Below are 26113 nucleotides of genomic sequence, written 5' to 3'. Positions count from 1 at the left end.
CCTCATTTTGCAAAATGTGGAAACAAAAGACCAGCTAAAATTAAACTCATCCAAAAATCTCACAGTTCTAAGTAGCAGTGATGGAATTAAGCCCAGGTAACCTGGATCCACAGGTGATAGTCTTTAAACCATTATGTACTTTGCTCATATATATCTGCTGGTGGTTATTTATTTCATCCATTTCCGCAATCACTCCCTCTTGTCCTCTTGTCCATTACAGATTCCTCCACCATTGACTTCTAAACCTGATGAAGTAGATGAAGTATCAGAATCACCTAGAGACATCATAGTTCTCTTCTGAAGGTACTGAGTAATTTCAAAAAGCACAACAGTTCATCTGGAGCCAAAGGACCCATGTTTGGGAGCCACTGATTTTGAGCTCTTCTCTCTTGGCCTTATATATCAAAGACACTGTCTGAATTCAAAGAAGCCAATAGAGAAGGAAGGACACAAAGCATAGCCAGTTATATTGGCTAAATCAGCATGTTACCCCAGAAGTCTTTGCATCTTCTTCTCACACTATGAAATCCTTAAGGACAAGGACACAGCGTTACTCAGATTTAGACCTTCCATGAGTGAGACTGTTTGATTCATAATAGATGTTCAGTTAATATTTAGGTTTCTGTGTGAGTCTTACTGGGAAAAAAAGCAATAAAATAATGGTTTTCCAAAACACTAAGAACGTTTCACCTATTGGTCTGATTATAAAAGAATCACTAATTTCCCCACACCACTGTAAAAAGGAGATAGTAAGAGGGCTTATTCACTGTATTGACACAAAGGAAGGAGTAAGAAGGGCAAGTACAAAGGGAGCAAAGGAGGAAACCGTGTTTAAACCATGCCTATATAGACAAATTACACATCAACGTAGAGACCTATATTCATCTCACTGTATTCATTAAATCAAGCAAGTGTAACTTTTTAAAATTCTTTCAAGGCTAGCTTCATAGGACCCTCAACTGAATTTACCCACTCATCTCCCCTTCCACTGCTGCCTAATTGGCCCACCACAGGCTAATGGGCAAACAATCTTTAGGAACTATTTAATCTTTTTTGAAGCCTTCTCCTAGAGCCCCCTTTAAGACTAGCAGTAGGTTTTCCCTTGAAGCTATTTTTTTCTCTCTTATTTGTTTTTTCTTTCTTTTTTTTTTTCTTTCAAGCATTTTGGAGAGGCTTCTTTGCTGTTTGTTTCTGAAGCAAATCAGGAACACTAATTTGTTCTTTGTGGATTTTTGGAAGCCACCCCAGTGGGAGCAGCTTGCTGTGACCAGGATTTCTGCCTGCAAATAGAGGGGAGGCGGGGGGGGGGGGGTGAGGGGTGGGCACAGCAAGGCTGCTGAGACAGAGAAGAATGCTATAGCTAAGTGAACACATTAATGCCATAGAGCTGAGAAGCATAAACTCTGATTTCAAGAAGCTGTAACCAATGAATACATACAGACAAGACTACCTGAGAGTCATGCATTTGCCTCTGTACAATTGTGAACAAAGTAGCAATTAATGGCTGAGCTGAAAACACCTGTTTTCCTTAGACATGGGAATTTCATACAGATGTGATGCTACAGGTAGAGAAAAGTCCTCATGGGCTCTGAAGTTGGAAGGAAGCTGACAGCACATTTTAGATGACAAGGAAAGCATTCTGGATGAGGGGTGGCTGGAAAATTCTCAGCTGAATCAGAATATGTACATTTTGATTCTGGCTCTGCCATTAACTTGCATTTTAGCCCTGTCCAAATCGCTTCATCTGCCTGCCAGAGTTCCCCCACCTGTAAATTCAACAGATCCAACGGCTGGCCAAGAGTTTCTTTATAGTATAATGTGATGCTTCCAGATTAACAAAGAGACATATACATTTGTGTCTTTTGACTTTTTACCTTAAACTGACTCTCAGGAAAAACATACTAGATGAGAAAATTAATGTATTTTCAGGGACTTATGTTTAAGACAACCTTCAAAATATATAGCCAGAGATCAATATTACACACATTTAACCCAGTCATCTATTCCAAAATTTCAGCATAGTGATGTTGAAAACAACTGATGATGAATCTCAGGCCCTATAAATATGCTGCATTATCAGATAAAAAGGCAACACAGGATCCATTTATGACAAAAGAAAACAAGATAATTTTTAGACCTGTATTGAAAGGTAATATAAACGTTTTTAAAATGCAAAATCACTTATTATCCTGACACAACTACTTTTATTTATGCATATTATCTAAATAAACAGACTGTATTTATATGACAATAATGATGCACACAGTATTTTATAATTCTCTATTTTCACAAAATTGTCTCATAAACATAACTTGATGTTTCTACATAATTATCATTTGAATGGCTTCATAATATTAAACTATGTTGATGTACCATAATCTATTAAATCATTATTTCACTAGACTTTTATTTTGTCCCCAACTTTTTGCTACTAATATTGACTGTAATAATTTTTCATGTTTAGAATGTTTTATTTCTGTTCAAATGTTTCCATAAAAGAAGCATTTCTTAGACCATGGATATGAATGTATTTGTGGCTTTTGCTACAAATGGTCATGTTACTAAAGGGATTATCAACTGATAACACCACCAGGCAGGAATGAACACATCATATTTACCAAAACTTCACCATCTTTGATTGTGATCATTTTTATGATGTAATATTTTATGTATTTCAAAACTGGCAGAGTGACAATAATGTGTATGACAGAGGGTCCTCCATAAATCTTTTGATCCCTCTCATAAAAACTTTGGATTTAAATTAGAGATTCACATATTCATTCATCTTAACTGATTCATTCACTCATTCATTCATTCATTCAAAAACCTTTCACTGGGCACAAGTACATGATGATAATATGCTAGACACTGGGTATCTAAAGTTATATCTTCCCTTGATGGGGCACCTGGGTGGCACAGTTGCTTAAGTGTCAGACTCTAGGTTTGGGCTCAGGTCAGGATCTCAGGTCCTGAGATAGGCCCCATGTGAGGCTCCGCACTCACTGTGGAGTCTGATTAAGTTTCTCTCTCCCTCTCCCTCTAACCCTCCCTACCATGCACGCGCACTCTCTTCTCTCTCTCTCTCTCTCTCTCTCTCAAATAAATTAAAAAAATACTTAAAGTTACACCATCCCTTGATGGTATGGTTTTTCAAAGAAATCTATATGACCACATCTGTGGTCATTTCCTTAATCATAGCATGTTCCAGAATGCATATGGACACAGATATGAAGGAAAATAAAATAAGGTGTTAATTTTCCTTAATAGCATATTTTCAAAAAAATGTACTAGGCCTCTCTCATTATCAGAAACTAATTTTTAATCCATGCCTTGAATCAGCAAACTACTTCTAAAAGTGTGGCCTACATTATTTGTAGAGGCAGAAGTTTTTGTAGGAGAATTGACAAGAAATGTCATCAGTGAGATATAAACTTTGATATGCTCTTTCTGCCTCTTACATGGCTTTCTTTTCTTCTCTGTACCGGCTACACTGTCCAAAACACAGTAATTGCTTAATAAATTGTGAATTTATGACTCTTTCTCCTTCATCCTCAAAGCTATATGTATATATATATATATATATATACACTAAAATTCTTACACCTGAAAAATTCCACCTAGGCCCATATCCAAACAAATTAGATATTCTCCAACATTAATACTCCTTCACAACAACAAGCATCATTAACTGAGTGCTTAAAATATGTCATGCACTGTAGTAAATGATACTCCTATTATTTTTTACTTAAAATTTTTTTAAAGATTTTATTTGACAGTGAGAAAGAGAGAGAACACAAGCAGGGGGAGCAGCAGGCAGAAAAAGAGGGAGAAGCAGGCTCCCTGCTGAGCAGGGAACCTGACACAGGGCTCCATCCCAAAACCCTGGGATCATGACCTGAGCTGAAGGTCAATACTTAACTACCGAGCCACCCAGGCACCCCTATTTTAATTTTTTATTGATACCCATATTATTTTAATTTTTACAGAATCTGCTTTATGGCCCCATTCATTCAAGAAAAATTATGTAATTTGACCAAATTCTTCCATTCTCCAAACCAGCTACTTGAGTGGCCAAACTTCTGGTGAGCCTAAATAATTTCTATTTTATTAAACTAACACTTCTGATGTGATTCTTAATGGATAGTCCAAAGAAGAAGAAAAAAAGAAAAAGACCAAAATCAGGGATGCAGGAAAGATTATTAATGTGTCTTTTCTATTTACTCCATTTTTCCCACTTTGGGTTGAAAGCATTATTACTCTTTCTTAGATAAATTAGTGCCTATGAATTTCATAAATAAGCTTGTACAACAGACCTATTCAGACATATGGCAGAGATTTCTGTAATACATGCCATTCATCCTTAATGGTTTTTATTTTGAAATTCTCTTTGTAAGAGTGCAGTGTTAGTTCATTTTACTTCCTGAAACACTTGTATAAGTATTGTTCTCTACAAACAAAGCACCATAATGTAGAAACAGATTATTTAGAAGTAAATTAAAAGGATTGAGCATTCTAAAATGCAAATCACATAAGCTTTCTACTAAACAGATAAGACAAAGCAAAAGATGATTTCTCTTGTTTTTACACAGACTACCTTAAGTACAGCTTCCATACTCCCTACTCACAGCCTCCCTCCCTTCTCCCTCTCCCTTTAAGCACACTCAGAGAGACCACGCATAGCTCTGGTGAAAAAAGAAACCATGAAGTCTTCATCATCTTCTGGCAATTTTTTTCAACACAATCAAGAATCATTTTGTTGAGCATAGAAACCAGGAAACTTTGGGGCAGCATTTCTAAGTTAACTCTAGGAAAGATCTTTTTATATGTACAAATGCGTAAGATGTATTGCCTTGATGTTTATAGGACAAGTTTTAAAAAAAAATCTGCCACGCTTTCTAAATTCAGCCTGAAAATGTCAGCACAAGTAAAATGGTAAAATACGTAGAATTTTATTCTAATACCAGGTTGAAACTTTTGCTGACTCAACTCTAGAAATTTTGAGCTGGTGGGAATAGTATGTAATTAAATTTTCTTTATTTTAACCACTCACTAGAATAAAATAGTTAACAATAGTTAACAGTGACAGAGATGCTGAGAATTTTAAGTTAAAAGCAGTTCTTTGAATTTACTCCAGGCATGTTTTATGCTTTTTAGTAAACCTTTTATTTCTAACAGCTACCTGAATTTTATTAAATATAATATCCCAACTGGAGAAGGACTGCCAATTCTCCCCACAAACTAGCATCACTTAAATTTAGTTGGTTGGTTTTTGTTTCCCAGCCCTTCTTTAGCCTGAACACCCTTCGCAGAGATGCAGTCCGTCTTCCCAACAAACCAACAGAGTAAGTACATCAGATTTTTACACAGTGAGGAAGCAAAAGAGCTGGATCAAAACGTGGGTCCTCTGGGGGGTACCTGGGTGGTAGAGTCGATTGAGAAACTGACTCAGGGTCATGGCCTCAGGGTCCTAAGATGGAGCCCCATGTCAAGCCCCATATTGAGCCCTACGATCCTTGTGGAGTCTGCTTCAGTTTCCTTCTCCCTCTCCCTGTGCACCTTCTGCTCATGCACTCATTCACTCTCTCTCTCTTTCTCAAATAAATAAATCTTAAAAAAAAAAAAAAAAAAAAAAACAACACTTGGGTCCTCTGACTCATTCCACTGGTCTTTCCCTTATTCTATGGCAACTTATGTACATAGATAATCTTCTGCATGCTCCTTCCTTGAGGGAATCTTGCTTTCAAGTTTACTGAACCCTGCCCTGTCTCAGGAGGCAATAAACCATGGTGATGAAGAGCGTGGTCTCTGAGGTTGGCTTCAGTTTCACCCCCAACCAGCTGAAGGTTCAGCACACAATTTAAAACTCTCAATGACTCAGTTTTCTCATCTGTCAAATAGTATTAATAATATGAACTTTCATAATGAGGAGAAAATGAGGTTAATGTATGGAACTATCTAACCTATCAGAGTGCAAGGCACATAGCATTCATTTAATAAATGTCAACTATTTTTATTAGGTATCTCAGCTTACACATACAAGAAAATACTCTAGAACAAACTTACTCTTTCCTTCTGTGAAGGTATGAGAAAAGGGAGATCTACTTTAGTTTAACAAGTTTTTAGGAAAAGAAATAGTTAAGGAGTGTTTTACCAGGGGGGATCAGGTTGGGGAAAATACATCTTTAACTCTTTTGCAATTAGGTTTTCACATTGAAATGACAACATTTTCTTGAAGGAATCGCTAAAATGTCATGTGCGCGCGCGCGCACACACACACACACACACACACACACACTTAGATATTTACGTGTTCATTCAAAAATGTTCTGTAGATAACACAGGAATGCTGGCATTCTCTGTCATTTTGAGTGAGGCACATTCACACGTACTCTTCCTCAGGTACAGAGTTGTCACTGACTCAAGCTCTGCCTTGTTTACCTTAAAACTTAATCTGCCCACCAAGACTGTCCAGCAAACACCTTGTTGGAGGTTACTTTTAAATCACAGGAACAGCGGAGTTCTTGGTTCATGATTCATGGTTGGTAATGAGAGCAGCTAAAACAATCTGTTTTCATAGATTTTTTCCCCATCTTTTTAAAAAATTTAAATATTTTTATTTATTTGTCAGAGAGAGAGAGAGACAGAGAGTGATTGAGAGAGCTCAAGCAGGAGAGCAGCAGGCAGAGGCAGAGGAAGGGGCAGGCTCCCCACTGAGCAAGGAACCTGATGCAGGACTCGATCCCAGGACCCTGGAATCATGGACCCGAGTCGAAGGCAGATGCTTAAAATACTGAGCCACCCAGGCATCCCAATTTCTTCCCCATCTTAATATAAACCACTTCATTACTCAATAGGCCCACTGAACTATCCTAAAAGTTTTACTACCTCAAATATTTTTGTGGAAAGGTTAGAAATAAAGAGACAGAAACAAATAAACAACTGAACTTGCAGATGGAAACTTTCAATGGCCTAAGAGGCTAATTACCTACCAAAGATGCTTAGATAAACCGGCAAAACCAATAAGGGGAAAATGTCTAAGAGGTTAGAGTTCTTCTCTTCCCTCTCCCTTTTACCTGTTTAAAGTCTTCAGAGTAATGCTCCTAGATAAAGTTCCTTCCCAGGAAGGGACTTCACACTATACCCAGTAAAATCTTGTTCATAGAGGTTTCAAAGAGGCACAAAACATATTGACATATACAGCTGCCCTCTCTCCTATCACTCTATATTTTCATTATCATTTGCCACCAAAATTTAAAAAAAATATTGGTGCCACATAGAATTAAAATCTGGGCTATAGATTTAGGGGGGGAAAGTTTGAATATTGGTTCTCTTGCTTATTAATTTATTAACACTTTTCACCTTCCCCCAAATGAAAGAAAAAATTATCTCATCAACCCGTGCGAATCCAGGTCTCTCCTTTATGTACCTACAGTGTTAAAGGTTCACCTTGGAATTAGGCAATGTGGGAGCCTTTCAAAGCAGAAGTTTCAGAGATGAAAAAGATGGGTTCCAAGGTACCGTTGTTCCCACTCTGTCTGAAATCACTATCTACAAGGAACATAACCTTCGCCACAGTGGGATCCACATTTTTTTTTTTAAGATAGAAACAAGTTTTTATTTATTTATTTATTTTGCCTTTAATTTATTTATTTTTTCAGCGTAACAGTATTCATTGTTTTTGCACAACACCCAGTGCTCCATGCAAAACGTGCCCTCCCTATTACCCACCACCTGTTCCCCCAACCTCCCACCCCTGACCCTTCAAAACCCTCAGGTTGTTTTTCAGAGTCCATAGTCTCTTATGGTTAGCCTCCCCTTCCAATTTTTTTTTTTTATAAACATATAATGTATTTTTATCCCCAGGGGTACAGGTCTGTGAATCGCCAGGTTTACACACTTCACAGCACTACATTTTTAAATGGAAGAAGAGTATCATAGAGCTAAGAGACAAATCCAAAGAAACAGATTTGTTACTAGCTTTGGAAATAGATCCACTCAGATTTATGTAGTCGGAGGAAAGAAGCATAGGAAAGGAAAGGCATTGAAGGCACCACCTCTGAATTAGACTTGGAAAAGTCTAGTGTAAGGAAGACACTTAAAGAAGGAGGCTCTCCAAAGCAATGTGTGACTCCCTATACATTTCTAGAGGAACAAACCAAAGAAATCAGAAGTCAATTTGGGCCATAGTTCCAAAGTTATTGCTGCTCTAGAGGACTCAGCAGGAATATGTAGGAGGTAAGAGGAGATTTACTCATCCTATTCTGAGATGTGAAAAGAACATATAGTTTATTTTTCTCACATGATTCTTCTTTAAATTGCCCACTTGGACTTACTAATTCACAATATTTTAATTTTGTTCTAGCTTGAGCAGTCTCTTTAAATTTAACTATCGGGTCTATTCAAAGTTAACTCACTCGTAGAGCTATTTATACAATCATTTTCTGGAGGATATAGTCTTTTTCATCACACATGCTCTGTCTTCATATTTCTTCCTCTTCTCCTGTTCTTTCCTGAGATAATTCCTAGACTGACCATGACAGTGAATAGAAGGAGCCTCAATCCATGCATCAGATCCTTCAACTTCAGATGCTCTCAGGTCCCAGAAATAGAGAGGGAGGACCAGTCTGCTCCCTATGTGGGTAACCTGAAGTAAATTCATGAACCAATCAAAATAGATGCCTGTTCGATAAAAATATTAGAAGGGACACTGGCTATAAATGATATAAGCATTACATTGCAGACCTGCTTAATGGGTGACTACTGAAATTGGAATGTCCCACCTAGTCTTTTGGAATAACCTGCAGGTGCCCTTCATTGGTGTCCATAGGCACAACCATTTCTCCTAGTCAAGGGTCAGGATCCTAAAAACCCACCACCTTGTTCCCTAATTCTATAACTGTTTTTCCTGCCATCATTCCTTAGAGCCAAAGGAACGGGTTTTCCATTTTATCTGTCTCATCTTGAGTTTGCTCTACCCCTCAGAATGCACTAAAACTGGCTGATCTAGTCTACCATTCTTGTTTCTTGATCTGTTGGAAGTTAATGGATTTAATTTACTAAGAGCTAATAGATTTAGAAAATCCTTTTTCCTCAACAATACCTGATTTTCAAGAACATTATAGTGCTAAAGTAAAGAAGTCAAGAAGTTAAGCTTTGAAATGCAAAGTTGATCAGTGAGCCCTTTGTTTAATGTAGTACCACATCTATTCTTTTGCAAGGCAACTGACTCTTGAATCAGCAAGGCAAAGATTTAAATATATCCAAAAATTGTTCCTTTACAAGTATGAATTAAATAGTGATAGTAAAAATTATAATCTAACTTGAAAAAATATAGCAAATGTAAATAATAATACTTAGAACACTACAATTTATATATTAAGCAGTATATTAATTAAAAGCAGGCTAGAAAATCAGATCTTTATATCAAGAGATCAAATCAAGACACTTTTGATAAGCTGCCCAAAGCTGCCAAAGAAATAGAGACTGGTGGTCTGGGAAAAGCCCTTCAGTGAGTCATGGATCATCAAGCAGGATTTTAGGCTAGGCTGGGATTTTTTTTCCTACTAATTTTATTGTTATTGTTAGACTTAAATCAGAGACCATGAATAACCGTTGTGGACCTATCTCAATTAATGCCCCAATCTCACTCCCTACTTTCAATCTCTAGCCTAAATCCTCATCACAAAAAGATGCTGTTGCAAGGTCAACCTCTGAGGTAAATATAACACAGTAAAGGAAGACAGAATAGCAATCTGTATGACACTTGCACTCTAACTTAAAACTAGAATTTGAGGGGCAATCCTCATCATCCTTCTGATTTTCTACTCCATTCCAAAAAAATTAAAGAGGCAGAATTTTCTGCCTGCTGCAACTTAAAAGTGTCAGCACATGGAGGACCTGTTACTTCTGACTCTCTAAATATCTAGAAGATAACTTCCTGTGCAGAATACAACTTTAAATCATCATGGTCTACCATGACAGAATCCTCTGTGGTGGAGAGTCAAATCTGACAGGTTTGGGGGAAGAACAATTGTTCTCAAGAAAACCAAAGTGATATTAAAGAATTCACTGTAGTAGTTATGAGTCACTGCCTACATCCAACCATCAGAGGAATGGAAATCCAAACTACAGAAAGGTGGAGGTTCAGATTCCCCATTTGAATGCATAGATGAACAAACATTTTCTGAATCCTTAAGTGATTTTTTTTTTCCTGAACAGTGCTAAGGTCTCCTAGTATATCCTATCCTATTCAAGACACCGTTTTTCTAGTGTTTAGAATCTGGCATGTTTCCCAGTTACTAAAAATTCTAATGAAAAGAAGCAGTCACACAAACCCAACCCGACAAGCTTAAGATCTTTTGTTGGTTGCCTTCTATAATTGATATTACATGTGTATTTAGAATAAATGGACTCTGTATCCCTGAGTTAGTCACTCATTCTAACATGTTTCACATTCTCTTGAATTGTGTGCAACTTTAGAAATTTCCAATCATCTTACTTTTAAATACCTCAGCCTACAATATAAAAGGACGTAGAGCTTATTTAAATGAAGACATTATACATAGCTCTGCCTGCACTCTTTCAAAATACTCAGTCAATTAACATAAGCTACCTTCCAGAGGATTTGCTTTAAGTCAGGTGGAAAGGAATATTACTTCGGAACTAAAGAAAGAAAAAAGAATATGGAAAGCACAGCAAACCAAACATCTGCGAAAGCATGAAGACTGTTCAGCTTCCCATATTTTAGAGGTGGTGGTATGGTCTTTTTTTCTCCCCTTTAAAACATTCTGCCAAAGATTGTATTCTGGGCACAACAAAAAGACCTCAAGGAGGTCTCTGAAGGGATATAATGTCCAAAATGTTTCAGTCCCTCCTATCAGACGCTTAGGAAGTCTCTCTGCAGCCTCCAAAATACTGCAGGCTCAATTACCCTCGGGGTGCAGTGAGCGGGCAGCACCATTAATCATTCCCTGGGCACTAAATGCCCTGAGAACAATCCTGAGTCCTGTAGCATTAAGGGTGTCCACGAACTGAGTGGGTCTCTGACAGTTGGGCCATGCTGCCACCTGGAGGTCAGCAGAAAACACAGCTCCTCAGATACTAGTCTTTTCCCTCCAGTTTAGAGGAGCTACCAGGGGTGGGCTGTGTTGAATATTCCCTCCTTCTTGAGCACTTAACTCTGTTCTTCCTCCTCCCAAAAATGTTGGGACTTTCCTCTTTATTGTTCACTTGCTTGTGGAGCAAGTGAGGCCAACTGCAGTGGGTGAAGGCCAGCAGTCCGAAAGTCCTTGGCTTCCATGCTTTCCTCCTCCATGCCCTCACTGACCTTGGAGCCCCATCTTCGGATGCACCTTTTCCCCTGTTCATCCATCCATCAACAGCAACACTGGGTGTCTCTTGTTCTGTTCTAGAGATAAGACATCACACCCATGCTCTGTGTGAACAGGTAGGAAAAAAAATAGAGGGTCGTGGTCCAGTCATCATGAGTGTTCACATCATGAGTGAACACATGAGTGTTCAACATCAGCACAAGATGTTTTGGGACAAGCAGAAGGGATCCCTCAAACAGTCCGGAATGTTAGGAAAAAATCCAGTCGGAGGAACTCTTCAGAGGCATCATGGAAAGAAGAAGGGCATGCTTTTAAAATCTGATAAGCCTATGGTCAAATCATATCTACAGATACAAATCATGCGATCTTTCCAATTTTTGTTTTCCTGACCTGGAAACTTCTTTGTAATGACACCTATTGTATAATGGTATTATAAATGGTATTTCAGAGGAGGTAGAAATGATATTGTCAAAAAGCTTGGAAAGTGTATTAGCTCAATACCAGAGAGTTGTTTTGTTTTAATTATAACAGCTCTGCCAGAGCAAGCTGGACTTCTCTGGGCAGAGACAGGGTCAAGGAAGAACAATACACACCAGGTCAGACAGTGGGAGAAGAGTGGCTTTAGGGAGATCCAAGTGGTATGTTATCATTGGAAACACTTCTGTTTCACTCTTCTTTTCAGGTTTCTCTATATCTGTCTCTCCTCCTTTATCTTGTTCTTTATTGTTGTTCTTCCACAATTGCCCCCACTCAACATTGAAAGGAAGGTAAAAAGGCTACTTGTTGGGGCGCCTGGGTGGCTCAGTTAGTTAAGCGTCTGCCTTTGGCTCAGATCTTGATCTCATGTCCTGGGATTGAGCCCTGTGTGGAGCTTCCAGCTTAGCACGGAGCCTGCTTCTCCCTCCCCTTCAGCTCCTCCCCCTCCCTGTCTGTCCTTCTTCCTTCCCTTCTCCCCCACCCCCGCTTTTTTCTCTCTCTCAAATAAACAAAAAAAAATTTTTTTAATGCCCTTTGTTTCTAAAATAGTAAACAAATCTTTACGTTTTCAGCTAATTCATGAAAACAACATTGGTCTGGAGGTGAAGCACCTGGGAAAGCTTCTTTTTTTTTCATCAGATTTCCTTTAAGTACTCAGTAGGGAACCTGGTGAGTGGGTACTAACATTCTGATAAAATGCTAGCACTACTTTGTCCCTATAGAATGCACTAGTAAGTTTGCGTGAGCTGTAGTGACACCTCCTGGTAAGAGAAAGGAAACATCGCTTGATAGAAAACTCCATGCCTTTACAATTTTAGGATCAAAAGCAATACATGAAAACATCTTTTCCACATGCAGGGTTTTCCTGTCTAAGAAAAAAAAAGTTTGCAAAGATGGATACACACTCATATATATACATACTCAGGTTTCACTAACTTCCATTTTAAAAACAAGCTAAATCCAAAGAAGGAAAGATTTTTATTTCAGGACATCAAATAACTAATTTGACTTCTTGAAAAAAAATTTCTTCTGCTTATTTGGGCATTACGTGTACAGAACTCTATTCAACATTCTCTAAGGTTAGGAAGTAAGATGCTATGGAAGTTGCCTTATGTAGTATTTTTAACCTGGTTCTTTGTGAAATGTTGATCTGATACTTCCTCTTGAATGCCTCAACTATCAACTCTTGAAACCTCACCCCAGCCCATCCTATATCCCAACAACACAGATTCCACTTTGGCCATCCCTGGACTTAAACATCTTCAGGTGTAGAATCCCCCAGTCCACCCAGCACTCCCCTCTTCACTCTCAAGCTCTCTCCTTCTCTCAAAATGTACTTGTGTTCTGACAAGTATATTTAAGACCCTATGTACTAGAGCCAAAATGATAAGTGTTAATCATTTAACTTTGTGTATCTCCTTAGTGACACACAGCCTTGTGAATACAAAGTTAGCCCTTCTAGAAATGCAATCCCTTGATTACAATAGTTAGAATCTCAGCCACCTACCCATCCATCCATCCACCCATCCAATGTTTAGTCACGTACTACACGCAAGACCCTCTGCTAGATATTAGGGGAAACAAATGTAACCATGACAGACATTATGTTTGGTTCAGAGAATTTAAATTCTTGTGGTCAAATAAAAGGGTAAGGGTTAACAAATAAAGAAAAAGCTAAAATTGTGATAAGGCCTATTATGGAAACAGTAAGTTATAGAGACTGAAAAAAGAATAGCAAGAAGTGTCTTTTAGATAAGTAAAAGTCAGGAAAGGGCTCTCAGAGGAGGCAGCAGAAGCTGAGACATGTAATACAAGAAGCAACTATGGGGAGAGTCAGCTGAGCATGTTCCAGGCAGAGGGAACAGCATGTGCAAAGGCTCTCTGACAGAATGGGCTTGGTGTTTTCATGGAAATAGTGAGGAAACAGAAATTGTCAAGAGCTGATGTTGATACAGGTGATCATAAGAGTTTAATTCAAAGTGTAATGATAAGTCCTTGAATAGTTTTAAGGAAGAAAAGGCATAATCTAATTTAGGTCTTGACAAATAGGTAATACATAATAGTACTCACTATACCAGACACTCATTTAATCCTAATAACCCTATAAAATAGGTATTAATATTCCCAGTTTTTATCAGTGGAAAAAATGGAAGTAAAGAGAAGTCAAGTAACTTGCCCCGCTCCAGCCCAACCCAGTCTCACAGCCAGTAAGTACCAATGGTGGGATTTATAATCAGGCCACCCTCCCATGGGGTCCATGCTTCAAACACTATGCAATATAGCCTCTCATGTTATCAATTGTCAGAGCAAAAGTGGGAAGAACCTGCTAGAAGCTAAGGCAATGACCCAGGCTGATATTATGGGGGTCTCACTCTGGAAGGACAACAGTAGAGATGGTAAAAATTAAATGGATTTGTGGTATATTTTCGCTGTAAATTCTATAGGTCTTGATGGATTGAATGTGGCTGGCAAGGGGAATGTGTCATAGGGACAGATGTTTTAAGAACAACTGAATCACACTGTAGAAATGACTTTTACTATTGTTTATTCACTGTACATTTTCTATGCTAACTTCCCATCAAGAAGCTTTCTCTTTCAAGCTAATATATTCAAAGGATTTGCTATGCAGCACACATTTCATCTCAGTGCCCACTGGAACAACTTTTTAACATGGTTCACTAACTTTTTTGGTCTTTTCTATATATATATATAAAATTGTATGATGTACTATGTACAGTTTAAGATTGTTTTCTCTTACACTATATCACCTACTTTTACCTTGTCAATAATTATTTTTTGAGAAAAAATTGTTTTAAATAATGCTTAACATCCTATTATAAAAATGTGCTATATTTTATTGTTTTTGTCTTTGGCAAGGTGCATTCCTTCTAATTTTTCACTATTCTGGGTAACATACTTTATATTCAACTTTGACAACAACCCTGATTATTTCCCAATGCTAAACAACTAAAAATGTAAGTTTTAGGTCTAACACAATATTTTTATCCCCTAACAAATTACATTTACATATTTCTACCTTGTATTCCGCTGAAGTATAACAGTTGAAATATCATCAGTATTGTGGGAGAGAACCTGCAAGAAAGCAGATTATGTGGGAACAAATACTGATAGGTGGATAAATTTGGCAGTCTACGTCTGCAAAAATTCTTTTTTGATTGCCTCACTTATATCAGTGAATAGGAAGCAAAGCCTTCATCTGAGAGTAAAGGTGTAGACAGAAGTACTGAGTGTTTAAGGAAAGAAGACAAAGTATGATATAGTCCTCTAGAAGAGTGAATGGAATAAACTAACACAGTAAAAGAATCTGATACCATTTACCATTAATGATATGTAGCTTATACACAGTTAGTCCTTATTCCATGTTTATTAATTAAAGTGTATTTTTCCTAATTAAGGGGTAAATTTCCTGATAACTCTTCATTAGCAAGAAATCAAGCTGCCTTGACCATACCTATACCACACTATACATGACTAGTACATTTGTTGATTAAAAGTGTTCAAAACAAGAAAAGTATTTACTTCCACATGTAGCTTGAATCCAACATTTATTTTCTGTCTTTAGCTTTTGAATAAAAATTATTTCAATACTATATTTAGATTTTTCTAAACATTCTCATTTTTATAATATTGCTGTAACACACATACGTGCGTGCGCACACACACACACACACACAGACATGCACTCTTACAGAAAAAGTCAGGTTCAAATCCAACTATAGGATTCCTTCAAACAGAAAATTTCTTTTAAATAAATCTGTAGAGGCACCTATGGATCAGTCAGTTGGGTACCAAACTCTTGGTTTCTGCTCAGGTCATGATCTCAGGGTTGTGAGATCGACCCCCCCCCCCCCCCAACAGCTCTGCACTCAGTGAGAAGTCTACTTGGGATTCTCTCTTGCCCTTTACCCAGCCACTGCCACATGCAGCCTCCCCCCATAGATAAATAAATCTTTAAATAAGTCTTTAGGCAAAGATAGGCATTTTGCCAATTTAGTAGAGAAAATAGGACATTTCAAGTTGAGTACGGCATGAAGAAAACATCAGTTAATAAACTGGAAAATTCTTTAATAAGCTATGTCTTTCTAGGCAGAAATTTACAGCATATCTCTTGCTTCCTGATACTATGTACAAAATACATACTGAACAAAAATGTGCAGAATAAATTAAGAATTTACTTGGCATTTTTTATTTGGTTATTCTACCATTAGGCAGATATAGACATGGCCTAGAGAAAGGAAAGGCCAAATTCTGACCTAATACAACAGTATTAGAATTGCAGTTACATTATAATTCTCTCACGGTTCCTAGAGAAACTTCAATAGCCATTAGAAATAATATAGGAATAAAACGGGATTTCAACTCAGATCTTTAGAGGCAGCTATTCTTAAAAATTAATTCATTTGATAAGCGTTCAAGTTTCATCCTCACTTTTTTCTATGTGATCATTTATCCTATGTGCTTTGGATGGATGTTACCAAATCTCTGAGTTCAAATTCATAGCCCCAACAGTTATTCATACCTGAACAAAATGGTGAGGAATACTTAACTGGTCTCCAAATCTCTTAGGGATAATTTGAAGACAAATTCTCTACTCAAATATTATTAATTACATATTTAGCACCTTACGTAGCTTATTTCTGAGAGGCTTTAGAGATCAAAAGGGATACAAAAAAAAGCGACGAGAATCAAAGCTAAAACATCAGTTTGAATTGGGCTGCACAATGAGAATTTACTCCAGCACTTTGTTGCAATGTAATCTATAAATAACCCTCTGAGGTTCACTTGCCAATTAGGAATCATCACATGGCATGCACCTTAGATGACAGTAGCTAATTTGCATGTCTGTGAAACATTAATTTGATGAAAATTTTAAAGCTTTATGCACTATTTATATCGTAATTGGAACCACACTAAATGTACCAATACACAGAATTTCATTGTATCCAATGTGCTTCTTAAAATGCTATGTTTAAATGATCAGTATTTATCATTGTCTCCTTGAGAGTTTGCTTCAGTTCACAACATGTCTGTGTTTTAGACTTTAAATTATTTTTAACATTAGCCGTAATTGAGATGTCTAGGGGGAAATGGTGTCAATGTGGGAGACAGAGAAGATGTGAATCAGATTTATACCCAGAGGTAGTTGGTCAGATTTGGAAGTTTAATTCAGAGTCTGTGGCCTTAGCCATAAACATGTCACCCTGGGTCAACAATTTAGTTCTAATTTTTTTCAAGTTTTTACTTTTTTTCTTCCCCCTCTCCCTGAGTTTTTCAACAGTCAAAAAGAACAGTTTTGTGGGTGGTCCCTTCTAAAAGCTTAAAATGGTTGTTGATTCAAGTACAAAGGGAAACAACCAGTGGGTGCTTACATTTAACTACTGTATTTAAGTACAGTACTTAGAAAAAATATTGTATTCACATATCCAGAAATTTCATAAGCTGACAGCCTGGTGGAGTGAGCTTGCCATCAGAATTGCCGCACCTGTCAGTCAGGTCCAGCTGATTAGGTAGCAAGCAGGAAAGCCAATTAAAGACAGAAGAGGGGAAGAGAGAAAGAGAAGAGAAATGTCTGAAAATCTCCACCACCAAAGAATCACAATGATCTTTCCAACACTTATTTTTATTCTCACATCTTCAAACTATTTGGAGTTTAGTATACCCAGAGGGGAATTCTTTCTAATGAAAAGATTTGGTTACTTTGCTTTACCGGTTAGTACTATTAATAATGTTTTTCCAGAAAGTGGAAGCTGAGCACCATTAAAGATAGGTCTGTGTTTTTAATTTAATGCAACAGATGTGCAACTATGTGTTGACTCATTATTAGCTAATTTGTTATGTGTTTATGGCTTCTCATTCTTGCCAAACTGTAAGTATCTTTAGATCAGAAGTCATGCCTAAGTTTGGCTAGGGTCCTCAGCCTTTGCTTAATAACTATTTTCAGATTTGATTGTACTTCTAAACACTTACTCCTATTCATTTTGATGGTCTCCCCACAATTAAAAAAAAATAGACATTTTGACAAAAAAAATAAGTAGAATACAATAAAGTCACTGAGAAACATAATACACACACACACATACATTCCACAGAGCTTTATATGATCAATAAATTAGACGTGGATTGGCTCTGAGTCTTCTAGAGGCCAAAGTAAAAGAGAAAATATAATCAGTTAAGAAATACACATTATTCCTGAGATTAAAATAATTTATCATAAATAAGCTATATATAAAAAGTATACACAATCAATTTACATTAGTCTATATCTTCACTTCAAAAATGTCCATATTTTCATCAATCAATTATGTTAATCTTAATTTTAAAGAAAATCTAAACAAATATTGGCTATTTATATATAAATATTTGTAATTATATCTTATTCAATACTTTTTCTTCATGTTAGTTTATGGGAAGGAAAATTAAATTTACAATTTAAATGCACTTATTTGAATCACTTAACCAATTTATTTATGGTCGCATTTAGTTATGAAACTTGAGTCGCAAGCTTCATCTCCCTTCTTAAATATTTAATACGTTCTAAACTTGTAAGAGGAAACTGAACTTTTTAAATAAAATGCTTCCAAAATAAACATTGACAATTTTCATTTTTACATAAATAGAACAGCATTCCCTCCCCTCCAGTCTTCCACACACACCCCATACCTGGCATACAAAAAAAAAGAAAAGAAAAGAAAAGAAAACAGTGGGTAGTTTTCTTTACTTAATACAAAGGAAAATTAATGGAATTAAAGTCAACATTCAAATGTAACAAACCAAAGAACTATGATACTCTATTACTTTGCCTTATGATATGTGAAGATAGTGCCTAAATTATCAAATGTATATTATATGCCACACAGCTTGTACTTTTAAGGGTCAAAGAAGTATTCCTCAATGAATTTATTCAATGAAACCTGCCCTTCTCTTCCTGTGTTAAGCTCTGACTCTTCCCAGGTTTAATAAAAGTTGTTCTCTCTCTCTTCACTCTTCCCCCCACTAATCCCCATGTTTCCAACAGGAAGTCCCTTACAATGTTGAAGATATTTACACATAAATTTATGACATAGGATAAAAATAACAACAAAAGATTCAGAGTCAACAGAGTATTACTTTAAAAGGAAATTAATTGTGAAGAAGAAAAGAGGAACAACATAAACTCAGAAAGAGTCTGAATGGTAGTATATAGTACAAATAATTCTCTATTTGGGGGTCCTGAGAAATTTCAGCAAGTGGTTGTGGAGTAATGAATGTTTGTAATTCATTAGCTACTATTTTAAAATGCAAAGCACACCATGACATCAATGATGTTCTTTTTAATCTCAACAAACAGGCTATTACAATTAAAGCACTTTCAAAGAGACAGTATATTTAAATATAGATTTTGATAATACTTCAATATGTTAATAACAATGATTCAATAACATTTCATAATTCTATAGAAAGAAAATGTGTTATAAGATTGGTTTAAAAATATATGTTTATATACACCAACCTTCTGTGAGTATTTAGTAACAGCTAGCGTTTCTATCCTGAAAATGTCTTTTCCTCAGTACCCTTGAGTAAGGTTTCAGATCTTTAAGAAAATAATCACTGTTTACTTAAAAAAATAAATTTTTTTCCCAAGTAGAGAAAATAATAGCATTTTAAAGTGCTTGATTTTCTTTTCTCACTTTCCATCTTCCTTCAGCTCCTAGACAACAAAACAATGGTTCTTTCTTCATGTGGAAGAGTAAACTCAATAAACACAAATGGCTAGGGGGCCTCACAGCAGTGAAATTATGGCTTCACAAGGACTTTTTTTTCTCTTTTTGAAGAAACACATTTAAAAGGACCTTTTCCAACATACTTTAAAGTCATGCATGTTTCAATGATATAATTAAATTGGCAACACTAAACATTGCTGACTGATAAATGAGGCCAAAATAATTAAGTTCTGGTTTTTGTACAATCAAGATTTAGAGCAGCAATCAATCTGGGTAAGAATTTGGAGTCAGGAGATTTCAGAAGATGAACAAGCAACTAGATAAAACTGGTCATGTGGGAAGGTGATTAAATGACTATACAGTTTATACATAGCTGTGGATACTTTCCATATCTTAATCTTCATTAGAACCTGGTTGATTCATTGTTCGTGTGGTTTCATACTAAACTGGACATGGTATGCAAGTAGACAAAAGAACAGCTTAAAAGATAATCCTATGCACTCAATGAGCACTATTGATTTTGAAAATGTAAAAATATTAATAGATTGAAAATACAGAAGTTTTTTTTTTCAAAGCAAAAAAAAAAGAGGCTCAAGTAATGCAATTGAAAAGATTAAGGAATATTAAGAGTGGTAAAGGGCATGAGGGAGAGAAAGAGAGAACGCAATATACTTTCCACATGTGTATTTATGGAACTGTGTATGTTGGATGCCTACTCCAGTTTCCATCTTTATTTATCTTCTACCTAACTCTCTCTTCCTTCCTAGGGATAAATCACACGGTTTTCCATATCCTATTAACAACATCCCACTCCACATGGTCTTCCCTGTGGAATCAGACTGTGGTCAGAAAGAGGTGCTGGTATTATTTCTCCTGGAGGCTGGAACTCCAGGCTTCAGCAGACTGATGCACTTAGCAGGTCCATCAGGTAAGTCAGAGCAAAATATAAACAGGGCAGTTGGGTGTGTTAGTAGCTACTGGGATTTACAACCAGCCACAAACACAGATACATATACATATATACATATATATATATATATATGTATATATGTATATAATATATATATGCACATACACATACATATATATTATTTATATAAATTTTTAAAATCCCTCTTGTCAGGAGCTTACTCTAATTAGCCATAGACCTTAGAGAAAGAAGGAATATCCTTTTCAGGAAAATGCACCTCCTTTGTAGTGGGCTAAAGAAGAGACATCATGAACAGGTGATATCGCTGTAATTTAGAAAAACGGGAAAACTCAAGAGTGTCCTACTCTCCAACAAAATGAACAAGCACCAGCTGTGTTTTGGCATCTCCAACTATGGATAACGTCTCTCTTTGACTCCAGGTGCACATGTCTGCCTCCATGAATGTTAGCATGCGGCTAGGATGGGAGGAGAGCAATGAATGTGTACACGAGTGCTTGCTCGTTTGTAGAGTGGAAATTGCACTTTGTTTTTAAAAACGGATCACCCCCCCCCCCCCAGACCTCTGCAATTCAAGTCGCTGAAAGCACAAATAGAATAAATACACATGCAAAAACAGAGGGGGAGGGGGCGAAAAAATAAACCCCACCCAGGAACCTTTAAAAGAAACAGGTGCTAGCTAGCAAGAGAAAGCAGCCAGTTGCCAATAACAATTAAAACTCCATCTTCCTGACTCTGAAAACAATTTCTGTGGGGAAATAGGCGCCCTGTTTCCTAGGGTTTAATTCACTAGGTTATCTCTGTGAATTAGAGTCAGTTCTAAGTTTCACACTCAGGAGCGGTTTTCGCTGTCGACTACTACTGCCCTCCCAGCTCAGAGAAGTCCGTTTCCAAACTGCGTAAGCCCTTTTCTCCGAGCAGCCTTGACCTCCCTCCTCCAAGTCGTCACTTTTATTTATGGCCCCGTGAGCAGTGTCTGTGTCGCTCAGCCGGTCCCCAAGAACAGTCACCGCGAACAATGAGCCAGAGGAGGGACCCACCCAGCGAACGCCTGCTCTCCGGCCGCGCGCAAGCCCGCTAGTGCGGGACGCTCCTGGCTTCGGGGCTCCCGGTGCCCCATCCTTTCCCCTCCAGAACCCAAGAAAAACAGGAAGGTAGGTCGTTCCCGACACTCCTGTAATCACTCAGTAAGCCCTGTCCCCAGAACCCACCAATTAAAGCTGCCGTATCTCAAAAGAAAATCTGAAGAGGGGGCGGCGTGGCGGTCCCGCCGGCTGCCCACCCGGTTGTAACTAGCCCAGTTGCGGGGTTTGGCACTCACTTACGCCCGAGTCCGCGGCTGACTGAAATCCCGAAGGATTTGGGGTGGGGGCAAGAGGTGGGGCCAGGAGCCATAAAGTGGCTTCCGCCCCCTCCCCCCGGCCTGGCACGGCTCCAGGATCGGGCAAGACACAAAAGACGGGTAGTAGCAGTGCCACCAACTCTTCCGCCGCCTCCATCTGCGCTGCGCAGGCGAACGCGGCGGCGGGGCCTCGGGGCCGGGTCCCCGCGCCGGCCGGGGCACGCCCGGAGCCTGGGAGCATCCCTGGACGCCGCCGGAGCTTCCTGGTGCGCTCTGCGCGCAGCCCCCCAGCAGGAGCTTTTAGCTCCACAGATAAAGAGAGAAAAGGCAAGACTTACTTGGGGACCGAAGGCTCAGCCGGACTCCCGCTTCGGACTCGGCAGGTGTCTGGCACCGCGGGCCCAGGCGGAAGGCGCTGGCGCAGCTCCGAGCCGGGCTCCACTTGAGCGAGGACGGAAACTCCCCTTGCTACCCGGCCCCGCGCCGCGCTCCTCGCTGTCACGGCACAGAGCGACGCAGGCACGCTCCCCACTGCCGCCTCTGTCCTGGTGGGTCTCTCTGCTCTCCTCTCCGGGTTCGGCTGCTCCCCCACAGACCACACCCTGTCACCTCAGCAGCCCTCCACTCCTTCCTCTTTGACACTTCCACCGGTTACTCCTCCGTCTGCGTCCTCCCACCCCCCTCAGCCCACGTGCTTCTGCCGCTCCCTCGGCTCTAAACTTCCCCTGCCAAAGCCCCCACCTCTGCTCTGAAAACCTAAGTTCTCCCAGCTGAGGAAAGGTCCTGGGGTAGCATACAGCTGACTGACCTTTAGGTCATCACCACATCCACCACACTCCCTGTCGCCGCCCCACGCCAGCCACTTAAATAGGCAGAAACCATTATGTTGATCTTGTTAATGCGATGGTTTAGGTATTGTGTATGATATATATAAGGATGTTATTTTTACTATGTCATCTGTCACTTTTAATGCAATTTATTCCTGAGTGTCACTTAGTAATCAAATAGCAGTTTACTCATTGACCTTTGGGACTGGACTATCAGCCCAGCTTTCTTCATAAGGCAAAAAGGCTCAGCAAAATTCCAGAAAACCATCTTTTGCCCAGTCCAATTTTTTAAATGCCGTTTTCTACTGAGAGCCCGTATCTCTTTTTTTTCTGCTGTTGTTATAGAAATATTCTGATACTCACTTTTCTCTGTTCCTGCAGACAAAATTAGAGATTCCTTCCTAAGGGCCCCATCAGCACTCTGTTCATAGTTTCCATGATAGTTCTTTCCACCCATGTGGTATTCTTTCTCTGTGTGACTGCCTTTTCTACTGGTCCATAAGTTTCTCCAGGCAGAAGTTTGTCATTCTTTAACTTTATCAAGCGGCTTCTAATGTAATCCCTGGTACATACTATATGCTCAAAAAACTGTTCAAGGAATGAATGCCCTTTAAATATGATGCAAATGTTGGTGGTTTTATATCCTATTTAAAGAAATGAAACCTTCAATGACGTGCTTGTCTGCAGCTCAACTAATAGGTCATGTTGAAAACTAAAACCTTTTTACATTTGGCTGGGTAATTTCTCATACATTCTTTAATGTAATCCTTAAAACAAGTCTTCTTTGTAGGTGTTACCGATTTTTTCTAACTTGGTGAATGCCACAGAGTTCAAAGCTCCTACGCATTTCTCCAGACTAGCACAAGCTGTGTGAGGCTGGCATTCTTATCACACTTTTATCCTGCCCTGACTGCCCAGTGTTTCCCCTGCCAAAGCCCCCACCTCTGCTAAACTACCACCTCTGCTAAACTACCTACTAGCTCCATGGAAGAGCCTGCCCAACCAACCTTTTCCAAAGTAGTGTTTTTCCCTTCCATTGTTCTCTCTTGTTAACTCTTGAGCCTCTTAAATCAGAGCTCTAAAAACAAACAGCAAAAACAAAAACTTGCCTAAACTCAGACCTCTTGTAAGCACTCATTGTCTTAATTCTTAAACTTACCAAAAAAAAAAAAAAAAAAAAGGTTGCTTTGTTTTGTTTTTTTCATATATCTTGCTTCACCTATCCTGTGTCTTACACAGGGATTTATTTCTTTGACACCTTCTTTGAAATAAAGAGAAGCTAACATTAAGTTAGAAACATCATCTAACAGCCAGCCATTACTCTGAGCCCTTTGCACATATATTAGCTCATTTAATCCCCAACAACCTTAAAAAGTAGAGATTATTTTATACATGGGAAATAGGCACAGAGGTGGGGCCACATAGCCAGTAATTAGTGTGAAACAGGGGTTGGATTCCTGATAGTCTGCCCCAGGAGCAGCTCTCTCTCCACCTTCAGTGATTCTTTGTACCTAAGAGATGTTAACAAATACTGTTAAATAATTCATACTTACTCCTCTAGCTTTAATAACAGAAAAAAAAAGCTTAATAGCAGAAAAGAGAGACCATAAGTCATGAAATGGGAAGACTTCAGGTTATCAAGGATATATGATTGGCCCCAACACCATGAGAACTACTTTCTTTGGTGGGATTATGGACTCTACCTCTGACATATTTTTGAAATATGAGAGGAATACAGTCCAGGTTCATGACTTCAGGTGTGTGTATGAGATAAGCAAGACTACAAGGTTGAATTCCAGATCTTTCCTCACAATCAGTGAAAGACATCCCTGGCTAAACTGACTCCTGGCTAAGCCCACCCAAGCCAATGTGTGTTCTTCGGGGATCCTGCTCTGTGTAAGTCACCTCCTCAGTCCTTAGGGCAGGCTGAATAATGGCTCCCAAAAGACATTCATGTCTTAATCCCTGAATCCTGCCAGTGTTCCTTATGTGGCAAAAATATGGACTTTGATGATGTGATTAATTAAGGATCTTTAGGTGGAGAGATAATCCTCATCCTAAATGTAATCACCATGTCCTTATAAGAAGCAGCAGGAGATTTGATTCTCAGAAGAGAAGGCAACATGATCAGAAAGACAAAGATGGGAAGGATGCAGCCACAAGGCAGGGAATGCCAGAAGCTGAAGGAGGCAAGAGAGGGTTTCTCTCCAAGAGCCTCCTGAGACAGCATGGTCCTCCCTACATGTTGATTTTTGGACTTCGGGTCTCCAGAAATGTAGGGAAATAAATGTATGTTGTTTTAAACCACCAAGTTTGTGGCAGTTTGTTACAGCAGCCAAAGGAAACTACTACAGTCCCCAAATCTAGAAGATGACTTTCTATACCTAGGGTTGAAATAGATGTCCCAAGCAGTTGGTCAGTCCTCTCTTCTATGGATGGCAGAGCCAATCAATTGAGAGATAAAGGGAGAGGCATTTGACCCCCAGCATCATACTATATAAAAGCCCTGCAATTTAGACTTTTTCATTATCTCCAAGTAATAAATATTTGTAAAATAACCAGGATACACTTACACAATTTAAAGTAAATTTGAAATTTTAAATTTGTTTTCCACTATTTGACCACACTACCTAAAGTATATAATGGTTTAATATTAAAATGTATATGCTATAATTATGTAGTGTATAGTAAAAACATATCTTCATTGAGTTAGAAGTGTTAACTTGTAAAGTGAAAAAATATATAAACACTCTATAAACTTTGTAACGCTTTTTGGAACTTTTCTCACAGTTTGCTATATTTGAAATCTCAGAACAAAGAAACAAGCAAAGAAATGTGGCCTAGAATTTTTTACCTCTGAGAGGTCCTGGTAACTGAAATTAAGAATTTTGATAAATTCACTAAAAGTTTTTTTTTTGCTTTTTTAACTAGACCTACCAGGTAAAATAGAGGACACCCAATTAAACTTGAATTACAGATAAACAACTAGTAATTTTTTAGCATAAGTCCACATGCCATGCAATATTTGAGTCCACAAATCATCTCTATTTTGAAAGCTGTTGTTAACCATGCATTATTTGGGATTTGGAGATGTGCTTGTACTAAAAAGTTATTTATTGTTTATCCAAAATTCAGATTTAACTGGGTGCTCCATATTTTTATTTGTCCAATCTGACAATCCTGTTTTGTGTTTTCCTATTCTTCTCCCTTCCCTAGAATCTCCACCTTTCCCCCTCAGTTTTCATTGAGACTAAGTAATTTATGTTCACTTAAAGCAAGGCTAAAACAAAATTTAACCCCTCACCACTGGCCTAAGTTCTGTAGCCTTGTTCCACATAGAAGAAGTGGGAGAATGATGTGAGTCTCCTTTTCTTTCTTGTTTTAAAGATTTATTTATTTATTTATTTATTTGACAGAGAGGGACACAGTGAGAGAAGGAACAGAAGCAGAGGGAGAGGGAGAAGCAGGCTTCCCACCAAGCAGGGAGC

General features: G+C 38.3%; 1 long non-coding RNA gene across 1 annotated transcript in view; it reads right to left on the bottom strand.

Annotated features, from left to right (window-relative positions):
* LOC123944492 overlaps window positions 1–22249 on the bottom strand; it is a 277478-nt gene extending 255229 nt beyond the window's left edge. The window contains exon 1 of the long non-coding RNA XR_006818796.1: window positions 22137–22249. This is a non-coding gene — a long non-coding RNA (uncharacterized LOC123944492). The remainder of the gene's footprint in view (window positions 1–22136) is intronic.
* Window positions 22250–26113: the final 3864 nt, after the last annotated feature.

The sequence above is a fragment of the Meles meles genome, chromosome 6 (assembly GCF_922984935.1).
Source record: "Meles meles chromosome 6, mMelMel3.1 paternal haplotype, whole genome shotgun sequence".
Classification (NCBI taxonomy): domain Eukaryota; kingdom Metazoa; phylum Chordata; class Mammalia; order Carnivora; family Mustelidae; genus Meles; species Meles meles.
Note: the sequence above shows the minus strand (reverse complement) of the source record. Positions and strands in the feature narration are given on the sequence as shown.